Consider the following 13,291-nt stretch of genomic DNA (forward strand, 5'->3'; position numbering starts at 1 on the left):
TTCCTTTTCTGAATGTATTGCTTGTCGGTGCCTCTCCGCCTCCCCTTTCCTTTTCCTGTCACAGCAGGATGTTGCCCCTCTTCCATCCCCCATCAGCTTCTTGGGAAGGAAACCCTGTTGTTTTGTGTTGGAGACCCCATGTAGGGGTCTGTGCATGTAAAACCTTGTGTGACAAAAAAAACAGAAGTCAGTTTGTGTTGTACTCTCAGAGCTTTGTGTCGTCCAGTTACTGGGGGGGAAATGGATGCCTGCTTGTTGTAAGGGTTCCTGAGTGGCTGATCTACAATTCTGATGTATAGGTTGTTTTCATATCAGAGATTACATAGGTTGGGTGAAAATGCTGAATAAGGCCCTAGGGAGATAGCATAGCTAAGCGGACAAGAGCACATGTATGAGTGTGGGTATGGATGCATGTCATTGGTTGTGTATGAATGTGTGGGTGGGATTATGTGGTGTATGCGTTTGGTGGGGGCAGTCTTACCTCAGTCCCACTGGGGATTCGGGCGAGAAAACAGCTTCTCTCCTACCCGCCCCATTGGTATATTTAGTCGCAGCTAGCCGGAGGTATGTCCTTGCCAATTAAGTTTGAGGCGGTTATGTCAATATGTGGAATGAGGTGGTCAAGTTTCAGGTCTCAACCTCCCCTGCTCTAAAAGGTTAACCTTAGGTTACCTGTTTGGACGTGCCCACCGAGCGAGGAAAAGGTCGGCTGGTGGTAAGTATTGGGATGAAAAAGGAATTTATGTCGAGGGGGGAGGTGAGAAGAAGTGGTGCATAGGCTCATGGTCAGTATATTGACAAGGACGGTTGGGTTATACTGTATGACACTATGTGTTAACTTATGTGATAAGTTATGGTTATTTATGTTTGACGTTTGGTTTATATCAAGTAAAGGTAAAGATTAAAATAAATTATGGATGTGTTATACAGTATTTATCATTATTTATTATTATTTGTCATTATTTGGGGGTAAATGGGATAGTTCTCTGTTATTATACTGCATCACAATTCCCCACTACGTACATACATGCTCACAGCAGACATACAGTGGCACTGTGAATGGGCTGTGTGCGCCAAGCAGCTGAATACGTGTGCATGTGGCCATGCTGAAGGCTCTGTGTGTGCCCACTCCACATGCGCATTTTGCTTACACAAGTTCCATGGATTTTGTCCTATAAAGTAGATGAAAAATTGGTCCTACATATCTGAGTTTTTGCAATTTACCGCAGTTTTAAGCCATTCTAAGCAATGGGACAGGCAGCAAAGCACTCTCTGCATTATAACTTTTGCTAAGAAAGGCAAACAGAAAAAATGAGGTCTGGCTTCCAGTTGAAGTGTGCACAGAAGTGCTACCAAACATTAATTTGAAGGACAAATAAAACAATATATACTTCGATAAGAAAATAACCCCTCAATAAGGAAAATAACTCAAATGAGAGCTGGTCAGTGTGGATAGTACAAGTTCTACCCTAGGCTTCTACCCTAATAATATATAAACAAAACATCACCAGAGATTCCTAGAGAGGAGGAATCTCAAGTCCTGAATGGAATTTATATATTTAATCCACTAGGGAGTTGCAGATTAGCAGTATAAAGAAACCATTTATGAGAGACTCATCCAGGCTTTATTGTGCATTGCCTAGGAGAACACCCATAAGGTTACACATTCATTAACTGCTAATTAAATTGAGGGGAGGCTATATTTAAGATAGCTTGTAGTAGTAATATACTTATACACGCTCTGAATAAACTAAAATCTAGTCACATATAATCTAGGTTTACTGTGTATTACAACTATCCTACACTCCTATTAGCCTCAATCTACCCCAATCACTATGCTTAATACACTTGATCAATTAGTATACCTCAATACACTTCCATTCACAAGCCCAAACTTTTAGTGGATATTCCCCAGAGTTTCTATCATGTTATCAAAATTACATTAGCTATCAAAAGAGGAGTCATATGAATCGGCCAATATTCAACTGACCATATCGTGAATGCATTTATTATCAATATTTACCATACTTTTGTTAAAACGTGGACTATATATACATAGAGAGAGATATAATCGATCATGGGGTCCATATATTGTTTTATCATAGCGTAATGGACTATAGGTTGCTTAATATTTCACCCACTATTCCAAAGGCAATGACTACGCTGTATTCCATGATCAATTAATAATCCTAGGCAATCTAAATGCATTTATTAATGTATTAATTTTACAATTCCTGCTCGATTTGCTGTCTGATGCTATGGGTCACACATATTCAATTGTAGATCTTATCTGTAGGTAGATGCTCAATACTGCAAATTTGTCCATACATCTCTAATATATTTTGTAGATAGTACATCCTCATAGCCCATCTATGTATACCAGATTATATCATGAGCAGGAGATTGCAGTCCTCTAATAAAGACATCTGGGATCGAACTGGTGACAACAAATCAAAGAAATGGGAATTCTGAGAAGTATCTCAGAAGGAGAGAGTGATTCTGGATATATCGTCTGAAGACACTCTCTCACACACACAGCACCACTCTCACACACACACACACAGCACCTAAAGTTTGAAATTCCCATCACAATTCCCTGTAATTCTCTCTATATTGAGTAGACCTTTATAACACCAAGTTCCCACCAACAGTACCATGCATCCTTGGTGTGCAAAATATACATTCACAGCACAGAATCTATATCAGGCAGGTACATGTTATCACTTTTAGGTGAGTTGTGTGTCGGTGGTAACACTCTTAGTACAAGTACAAATATATTAAGATCGTGTGCAGGTGTTCTTCAGTCAGAGAGTTTTGTCTAAACTATAGAACATACATTAGTTCACAAAAATAATTATATTGGGGAGTAAAAATGCACTATACACTATACAGGGAGTACTGACTGTCCTGGGATATTATACACAAACAGACCTGAATTATATAGAGAGCAGCACTATACAGGAAGCAATGACTGTCCCATGATATTATACACGCAGACCTGTATTATACAGAGAGCAGCACAATACTCGAAGCACTGGCTGTCCTGGGATATTATACACACAGAGAGCAGCACTATACCGGAAGCACTGACTGTCCCGGGATGTTATACACACAGACCTGTCTTATACAGAGAGCAGCACTATACAGGGAGGACTGACTGTCCCAGGATATCATACACAGACATGTATTATACAGAGAGCAGCACTATTCAGGGAGGCTGCGCACAAAAATAAAATCCAATGGTTTAAACAAAAAAGGAGAGAATAAGTCCAGCTATTATGGGGGAATATAGACGAATTTATCCCTACAATTTATCCCTGAATTAACATCAGACGAATATGGGTAAATATATGTCTAAGTTCTAATGTGATTGGAAACGGCCGTTGCTCGCGGCCAAATTGAACTACATTTACCACTGAGCATTGCGGCTATGCTTCCGAAATGCGGAAGTGACGCCGGTCATGTGACCGTTTTAAAACGTTTAAATTCATACTTTCCCACCCTCGTTTTTGATTTATATTAATTAGAATCATGCTGCTATATCACAAACAAAGCTTCTATTAAGTTATTAACATATTTTAAGTTTTAACGCTCGCGGCCAAATTAAACTACATTTCCCACTGAGCATTGCGGCTACACTTCCGAAATGCGGAAGTGACGCCGGTCATGTGACCGTTTTGAAACGTTTAAATTTATACTTTCCCACCCTCGTTTTTGATTTATATCAATTAGAATCATGCTGCTATATTACAAACAAAGCTTCTATTAAGTTATTAACGTATTTTAAGTTTTAAACGTGCTTTTAATTCTGATTGGATGGACCAAGTTTTGGCGCCAAAATTCAAGTAATTATGTTCCTATATAATATCTACCTGCCAGGTTAAACATGTTATTCCATTTGAAAAAGTCCTTGTGTGACGAAACGCGTTATGGATATTTAAAAATATTGTGTTTTATATATTAAAGTATTTTTTGGTCATTTGTTTGTGTCAATTATCTTTTTTATAGACACATAACTTCTTTTTTACCCTGGCTTTTTATTGTTATTTTTATCATTTTTTACTGGTTTTATAAGAAACCTTGAATACTCCTGGAAGTTTCCTGTACCCAAAGAAATCCTTAGGTGGGGATCAATCCACCCAAGCTGTCATCAAAGAGCAGTGTGTCTGCTCTTATTTTGTAAGTACATTTTTTTATTATTCTTATTTATATTGCCATACAGTGAGCACTATTGGCTGTTTCTTTTTATCCCGAGAATTGAAAACCACTCACGGAGAGGAACCTGCTTTATATCCCATAAGCGGGGATTAAACCGCTGTACGCACTTCACTCCAGAGCTGGACATTAGCTCTGGTAAATGTGAGTTTTATACTATTATTTTTCACGTCTATATCTGAATTTTACGTACTACACCATTGGTTGTTCCTTGTTCCTTTTTATCTTTCATATTAAGTGATACCACTACACAAGTAGAAGACCTCAACAACCTGTGTACACTTGTAAGGACATAATAGCTGGACTTATTCTCTCCTTTTTTGTTTAAACCATTGGATTTTATTTTTGTGCGCAGCCTTTTTTATTGTATTTATTTATCTTGTTTTAAAGGGTCTGAGGGATTCCCTTTAAGGTTGCTGCCAAAAAGTTATCTAGCGCTGTCTTATTCTTTTTATTTACTATTCAGGGAGCACTGACTGTCCCGGGATATTATATACACACACAAAGACCTGTATTATACAGAGAACAGCACTATACAGGGAGCACTGACTGTCCAAGGATATTATACACACAGACCTGTATTATACAGAGAGCAGCACTATAGTATTATAGAGATAGCTGAGCATATACCCCATGGGAAAACAAGGAGCATTTTTACTATGTATATATATATATATATATATATATATATATATATATATATATATATTATACAGATATACATTAAGCACACAAGCTCACTGATACACAGGCTCAAAGAAAGACAAGTTCACTGACACAAAACAAACTCACAATTAGGCTCACTGACAGACAAAACACTCAGACTCACACACAAGCTTACTATAAACAAACTAATTATATAGACACACAAGGATCACTACAGACAAGCTCAGTGACACACAAGCATACTACAGGCAAGCTCACTAACACACAAGCTCACTAAATACAAGCTCACTGACACACACACACTCACTAAATACAATCTCAGACACACACACTCACTACAGACAAGTTCAATGTCACACTAGCTCACTACAGACAAGCTAACTGACACACTAGCTCACTACAGACAAGCTTACTGACACACACAAGTTCACTAAATACAAGCTCACTGACACACATGTTCACTACAGACAAACTTACTGACACACACAAGCTCACTACAGACAAGCTCACTGGCACACAAGCAGTGCCATCTTAACAGCATTATGGGGCCCCCGACAAAGCAGTGCATTGGGGCCCTTTCTACACAACAACTCACAGGAATAAAAAAAATAATTATTGCTAAAATTAAGCTTATATTTATTGGTACCTCCAACAAATGCAATACATACATACTATACATACACACAGACTGCTGAATACAGTCACAGACTGCTGAATACACGCACACACCGACTGTTAAATACATGCACACAACGACTGCTAAATACACACACAGACTGCTGAGTACACACAGACAATCTGCTGAATACATACAGACTGCTGAATACACAGACTGCAATGAAGGGTGCAGTGTATGTGCTTTTTTTAGGGGTGCTGTGTGAGTGTGTGTAGAGGTGTTGTGGGTGTGAGGGGTGCAGTGTGTGTGAGAGGAGCAGTGTGTGTGTTAGGGGTGCAGTGTGTGTGTGAGGGGGCTGTGTGTGTGTGAGGGGGCTGTGTGTGTGTGTGAGTGAGGGGTGCTGTATTTGTGTGAGGGTGCTGTGTGAGTGAAGGGGGCTTTGTGTCAGGGATGCTGTGTGTGTGTGGGGGGGGTGGTCTGTGTGTGAGGGTGGTGCTGTGTGTGTGAGATATTGTCTTCAGACAATATATCCAGAATCACTCTCTCCTTCTGAGATACTTATCAAAGATCCCCTTTCTTTGATTTGTTGTCACCATTTCGATCTCAGATGTCTTTATTAGAGGACTGCAATCTCTTCATTATATATTCTGGCATACATAAATGGGCTATGAGAATGTACTATCTACAACACACATTTATTTATGGACACATTTACAGTATTGAGCATCTAACTATGATCGATTATACCTCTCTGTATGTATATATAGTCTATGTTTTACAGTTTGGTAAATATTGATTTTACAAGAAAATAGATACATTAGGGGTATGTCCTCTATATGGTCAGTTGAATATTGGCCGATTCATATGACTCCTCTTTTGATAGCTAATGTAATTTTGATTACATGATAGAAACTCTGGGGAATATCCACTAAATGGCTGGGTGAAGTTTGACTGACTTACAACTTCAATGATCTTCCATTTGGCAGTAAATGGAATTTCGATTAAATCCCCTCGTGTGAGTTTGCATGTAATCACTAGAGGGTGTGTTCAGAACCTGTGAGCATAGATGTAAGAGACCGCCCCCAATGACGAAGGTGCTACATTAAGCACTGAAATGCATGTTGGCATCCCTTTTACTTTATTTTTAAACAATAAACATTAAAGGGACACTATAATCACCCAGACCACCTCAGCTCAATGAAGTGGTCTGGGTGCCAGGTCCTCTAGTTTAAACCCTTCACATGTAAACAACTGCTATGTTTACATTTGGGGTTAATCCAGCCTTTAGTGCCTGTCTTCCGGACAGCCGCTAGAGGCGCATCTGCGACGCTGGAGGCGAATTTCGCCTCTATCGCGCAGAGCATACATAGGAAAGCATTGAGAAATGCTATGGACACTTTGAATGCGCGCAAATGGCCATTCGGCTCCAGTGACGTCGGACGGTGGAGCTGACGTCAGACAGGGAGGATAGGTCACCAGCGCCGAGGAAGCCCGGCGCTGGATTAAAGTAAGTAACTGAAGGGGTTTTAACCATTATAGTGTCAGGAAGCCCGCTTTGTTTTCCTGACACTATAGTAATCCTTTAAGCACTATGCACTGACTCACTTGTTTGTTCACATTTAGTCCATGTATAAGCATATTACTACTACAAGTTATCTCAAATCTAGTCTCTCCTTCACTATACTATCCTTTGTTCATCCTCATACTTTATAGAAACTTATGAGTGCTAAGAATTGGACTTTTGCTCTGGGCTAATACTTTCTGATATGTAAAATGAACCTCTAATTCAGGCTTCCCCAAACTCTGGCCCTCCAGATGTTGCTGAACTACAACTCCCATGATTCTCAGCCTATCTATTTAATTCATAGAATCATGGGACTTGTAGTTCAGCAATATCTGGAGGGCCGACATTTGGGGAAGCCTGCTCTAACTGAATACTTTTTTTCTAATCATTTGCTCTGAACTTCTTATCATATATGCCTCATGTAATTTCTATACTGTCCCATATGCACTTCTTAGTCAAATTGATGGTTTAGTGGATATTCCTTTGTTCTCTGCCTGAGTGATACCATTTTAAGCACACCCAGTTATATAGTTATGCTCTTGTTGACAATGGATTTCTAATTGGTAGGTGTCTTTCTACGTTATGTTTTGGTTACAATCATGGACAGGGAGGATAACTTTCTGATCTAAACATTATCCCTCAATTTAATTAGCAGTTAATGAATGTGTAACCTTATGGGTGTTCTCTTAGGCAACGCACAATAAAGCCTGGATGAGTCTCTCATAAATGGTTTCTTTATACTGCTAATCTGTAACTGCCTTTCCCTAGCTGATGGAGAATGTATTATTTTACCCATGCAATGCTTAGTGAATATTTACCTAGACCTATGGATGTTTTGCATACTGAGACATGGATTTAATAACCTATATGATCCTGTAGCAACAGATATCTGGACAAACTTGATAGCTCTTTTGGTGAGAAATAGCAAGGAAACCGAGGTGAAGAATTAATAAAGGCCTACAGGTGTAATTAGTACATCTGGAGATACCTTGCCTCCCTCACATCGGGCTCCAGAAAAGGGTAATTGTCATAGATAAAAGGTAAATAACGGGTTAAAAGCCCTTTTGTCTTAGCTAAGTATTTCCACTTGTGAATGGGGTAAAAGCAAGAATACTATCCCCTGTCTGCTATCTTGCAAGCACACATACTCCCTTTTTTTTTCTTGTGCAAGATAACCATGCATAGTTTTCGATTAGACGTGCTAGACATGCGCAGTAGAATAACGAATACGTAATGTTTTATGAGAAATTATACTTTTTGCACTGAACGTCTATGATTGGTTGATTTTGTCTTCTGTTGGATACACCCCTATGAAAACTGTGTTTGTTTCATATATACACTGTACTCGCATTAAAAAAGTTACTATTTTTATGGCATTTCGTAATGGCTGTTGTACATTAATTGTTCTCTGCAGTGAACATACATAAAGAGATTAAGGAAAGCAGGATGTGTTAACAGCATAAGTCCATGGCAGTTTAAGGGTTTCCAGATCCTGTGTAAATTTTACAGCCTAACACTTGTGTTCCATCTAAGTCGTTCACTTTCTAAATACCAGGAATTGATAAATAAAACAAATTGTTTTATTTGTTCTTCAAATAATTATTTGGTAGCACTTCTGTGCACAGTTCAGCTGTATGTGCAGACCTCATTTTTTCTATATTTGCCTTTGCACATTGCTGGAACTACAGTGAGAGGGGCTGCAGCTCAGGTCAAATCCTTTATATTGTTTAACAACTTTAGGTACTGTAATTACCTGTACCTTTAACTTTTCTTTTTATGGCGCTTTTAGTCCAGGGCTCCCAACTGTCCCACCTTCAGTGGTACAGTCCCAAGTTTGAGGGCCTGTCCTGCTTTCACAATTTAGTTCCTCCCTCTGTGTTCCACATCCAGGGACACTGGGCAAGTGCCCCAGAATGGCACAGTGCAAGCTTATCATTAGACGCACTTGAACTGTGCAGAGTGCGCTTCTGCAGGGCTCTCTGCATTGTGCTATACAAAGGAGACTTGCAGGGACCCTGCCTGTCTGCCTCACATGATGCTAGGCTAAACACCCCTTTACTTGGCAGACACCACTACTTCCCAGACAGGCTAGTCTTTTATGATGCCCACTCAAAGGCCAGTCCACTCATCACGATCCCCTACCTCTCAATGTTGGGAGGTATGCTTTAGTCTCCTAAAGTAGGACAAGGGTAGGGGAAGCGTCTACACGAAGAACAAGCAAATCAGCCTAACTACAATGTATGCCAGGCTGACTGTCATTCACTCTGACCAGCTACCTTAAGGCCGGGTCATGTAGAGAGCATAGTTAGAGCTCTCTGCTCATGGTCTTAGTGCCCTTACCAAAGCAGCATGCTTTCTGGGGGAACAAACCAATGAGACTGTCCCACCAGGTTGGAAAGTTGGACGCCTACGACCTGCAAGTCTTTGCAAGAGTTCTAAATGAGATGCAGCAAGCATTATTTATTGTCCAGAACAAGGTTTTCAGAGCCCATAACCTTGAGCCTTTTTATTTTGGAATTTTAAATTGATGTTTCAATAATGTTTTTAGAAATATTTAAGAGAAGAAAATGATCATACAAATGTATCAAATAAATAATGTCTATGAATCGAACGTATCACTGCAAGCATTGTCCACCATTTGTGAAAATAAGTGAACACATTTCAAAATGTGTACAGGAGAGAATATAAATGAAATGATAAAGCAAAAGAGGAGACATGTAGCTTAGATTGGGTTGAAAAGAGGAGTGTGTTACAAATCGTTATTTATAACTGGCCTTTTAAATAGAACATTGCCCTGCTTCCCTGGATTGTGGAGAAGCCTAATGGCCAGCCTCCTTCCTCGTGACTATGGCCCTGGAATATATTACCTTTTTTTTTTTTTTAATTCTTTATTTTTCTGTGCAGGAGGTTACAGACAAATCATCAGACGCTACAACAGCGTACGTCAAGAACAACAAAGACTAGACAGTGGCATTCTAATTTGCAAATTTTTATATAAGTTACTCGTGTACCTAAGCTGTTGTATCTATCAAATAAGGGTTAGCTAGAATAGCTAGTACAAGGCAGGGTGAGAGATACAGGCAATCATCGGTACGTTAATAGATATGGTTAGGCGCTTGTCAGGCTAGAATGTCAGCTGGAGGCATACTTTACTGGTCTAGTGCGCTGCATCATTTGTGTTTTACATTGGAACCGCTAAACCTTTATAGTAATGTAATGTGCGGATGTTAGGACTTCGTTAGCCATGGATTAAAGCATATTAAAGGATGCAAGGGTACGGCTATCACCTATCAAGACAGGACTATTAGTAGGGTCGAGCTCGTGAGCCGTAGCTAGTCTGTGAGAGGGGAGATTGAGTGTCTATTTCTTTTTTTTTTTAATTCTTTATTTATTTCAAATTTTTCAAGTTCGGTAAAATGCAGGGAGGGTTACAGAAAAGAAGGGGGGTAACAAAAAATTGCATACAAATATTTTCATCATCACAGTGGGGTACAGGTGGTGTTTATTGTGATAGGGTTTCGTATAGTTTAGGGTTCGTGTATGAATCTACACCAAGAGGGGTACAGGAGTGTGTGCGCTGCTGATTGCCCTGGTGTAGGTGATCTGGTATAGTGTTTTTTTCAGGTTGGGCGTACAGGGTCTAGTGTTGTGAGCGTTATCGTAGACGCGCACGGTCATTGCCCTAAGGGCCTTTTGCTGTGTCGTTCTTTTGTGGTGTGTATCCGAGGGGAGGATTAGGTGAGGGAGAACTTGGGGTAAGTGTGTAACTTGGGGTGTGAGGTCTGTACATAGTGCCATGTTGAGGGGTGTGTGGGTGTGGTGGGTTGTATGGTAGTGAGCTTTTACATTGTGGAGGAGCATTAGCTCTTTACAAGGATGATGCCTCGTAGGTCCATGTTGTGGGGTTTGTAGGGGTCTGATGCCATGGGGGGTGGGCAGTGGGATTTCCAGGGTATGCGAATGGTGTTCCTTAAGGCGTGTTGGCCGCGGAGTTCCTTCGTAATTGGTTGGCGTGCTTGTCTGTGTGTCTTTACTAGGCGCGGGCCCTTCCACCCCCAATTGGGGGTCTGGTGGAATATATTACCTTTTAAGACTTACCTTCGGGCACAAAGAATTCTGGTATGCTGTTCTGGGCCCTTTAACTGTTTGGTACTTCGATACTGAACTTCGGATACAATCGAAGTACCGAAGCCGCCGAAGTACCGAAGTCGCCGCCATTACATTCGAACACGTGGCAGCGGCCATTTTAAAACAGTCGAACGCGGTCCGCAGTGACCTGTACCTTCCCGTATCCTTCGACACCACAGCCAGAGACTAAGTCCCGTTCGAACGTCCGAACACCCGTTCGAATGGGACTTCATCATCTTTTTATGGGAAACCGATCGTCCTCGACTAGCGACCCCCGAGAAGGTTTTAACCTAGGTTTACTTCGGCACTTCGACAGATGTCGAAGTGCGTTCGACTATTCGAACACCGTCTTCGGATAGGACTTTACTGGTTCTCAGGGCAGAGATAGACCGACCACACAGCCTGAATCTGTGGAACTGTTTGTGGGCATGCAAACAGGCGTGCGGTCGGTCCAAAGAGACTTTTTAATATCTCTGGAACCACTGGACAGATTCTCACGAATTTTGAGTATGTTGTTCCCCAATTTATGTTGTCCATAAAAATGTAAGTTTTATTAATGTATCATGTAAAATGGGAAAGTTATAGAAATGTATAAAAATTTGTAAGTTTTAGCTTGGAGATAATTGAGTAGATACAGTAGGAAACTCAATTATCTCCCAAGCTGAGGGGAGGGAACCTGTGGGCTGTACTTTGCTGTTATTGGTGATGTTGTGCCTCCCCCTGGGAGTGTCCTGTGTGCATGTAACCTCAATAAAAGCCAGGTTGGGTGTGCCAGCATCTGAGACCTCTTCTGACCCTCTAACTTGCAGCCTTGACTCATGTTTGTAGGGGACAGCTATAATCACTACAGGGATTGCTATGCTCTTCATACTCCCTTAGCTACTGAGCTCTTGTAAGAGCTCTTGTTCCTGATCCTGCTTCGCTCGACAGAAGGAAGAGGTTCGCCTATTGGAACCTGGAGCCTGGTCGTAGGTCCAGGGCGCAGAGCAGACGGCGAGATACCAGCCCAGCAGTGGTGGTTCGTGGAGTCTGCAGTGCTTATGGTGGCTGCGGTGCTGATGGTCATTTGGTGAGCGCTAGGAGCATCCTTGTCTACGGTCCAACTTCCAGCCAGCCTGGAGGCAACCGTAACAGAGTGTGTCGCTAGTAAGGTAGGCTGGACAGTACTGTAAGTAACATACATTTTTAGGCATCCCATATCTTATGAAAGTGATTCAATATCCCTAGGAAGTGATGACACATACCTTTATAGGGTTTGTGGGATAGGATTATTTCCACATTTTGTGGATAGTAGTGTAGAGCAGTGTTCATTTAACCCCTTAAGGACTGAGCCAATGTACACATTGTGATCAAAACAAAACGTAAACAAAAACTTGAATTTGCTCTATATGTCTGTTCAGGCGTAATTCACCTCTTTCATATTATGTTAACCCACACTTATTATATATAATTTTATTTAGGGAAACAGGGCTTTCATTTATCATCAAATATGTTAGTATGAAACATAATTAAATATGAATAAAATATTTTAAAAAATGGGAGAAAATAAGAATTTGAAAAAAATATTTAGTTCTACGTGACATTTTAACTGTGAATGTCAAAATAATGTTTGCTTTTACTGCAATAAAATACACATATTTGTATTCAGCGATGTCTCACTTGTTAAACAGTACCCCGTATGTACAGGTTTTATGGTGTTTTGGGAAGTTACAGGGTCAAATATAGCATGTTAAATCTTTCAGTTTTTTTCACATTGAAATTCGTCAGATTGGTTACGTTGACTTTGAGATCGTATGGTAGCCCAGGAGTAAGAATTACCCCCATGATGGCATACCATTTGCAAATGTAGACAACCCAAGGTATTGCAAATGGGGTATGTCCAGTCTTTTTTAGTAGCCACTTGGTCACAAACACTGGCCAAAGTTAGTGTTAATATTTGTTTGTGTGTGAAAAATGCAAAAAACGAATTTGAACGCCAATTTTGGCCAGTGTTTGTGACTAAGTGGCTACTAAAAAAGACTGGACATACCCCATTTGCAATACCTTGGGTTGTCTACAATTGCAAATGGTATGCCATCATTGGGGTAAATTTCATTCCTAGG

The sequence above is a fragment of the Pelobates fuscus genome, chromosome 11 (genome assembly GCF_036172605.1).
Source record: "Pelobates fuscus isolate aPelFus1 chromosome 11, aPelFus1.pri, whole genome shotgun sequence".
In the NCBI taxonomy this organism is placed as follows: Eukaryota; Metazoa; Chordata; class Amphibia; order Anura; family Pelobatidae; genus Pelobates; species Pelobates fuscus.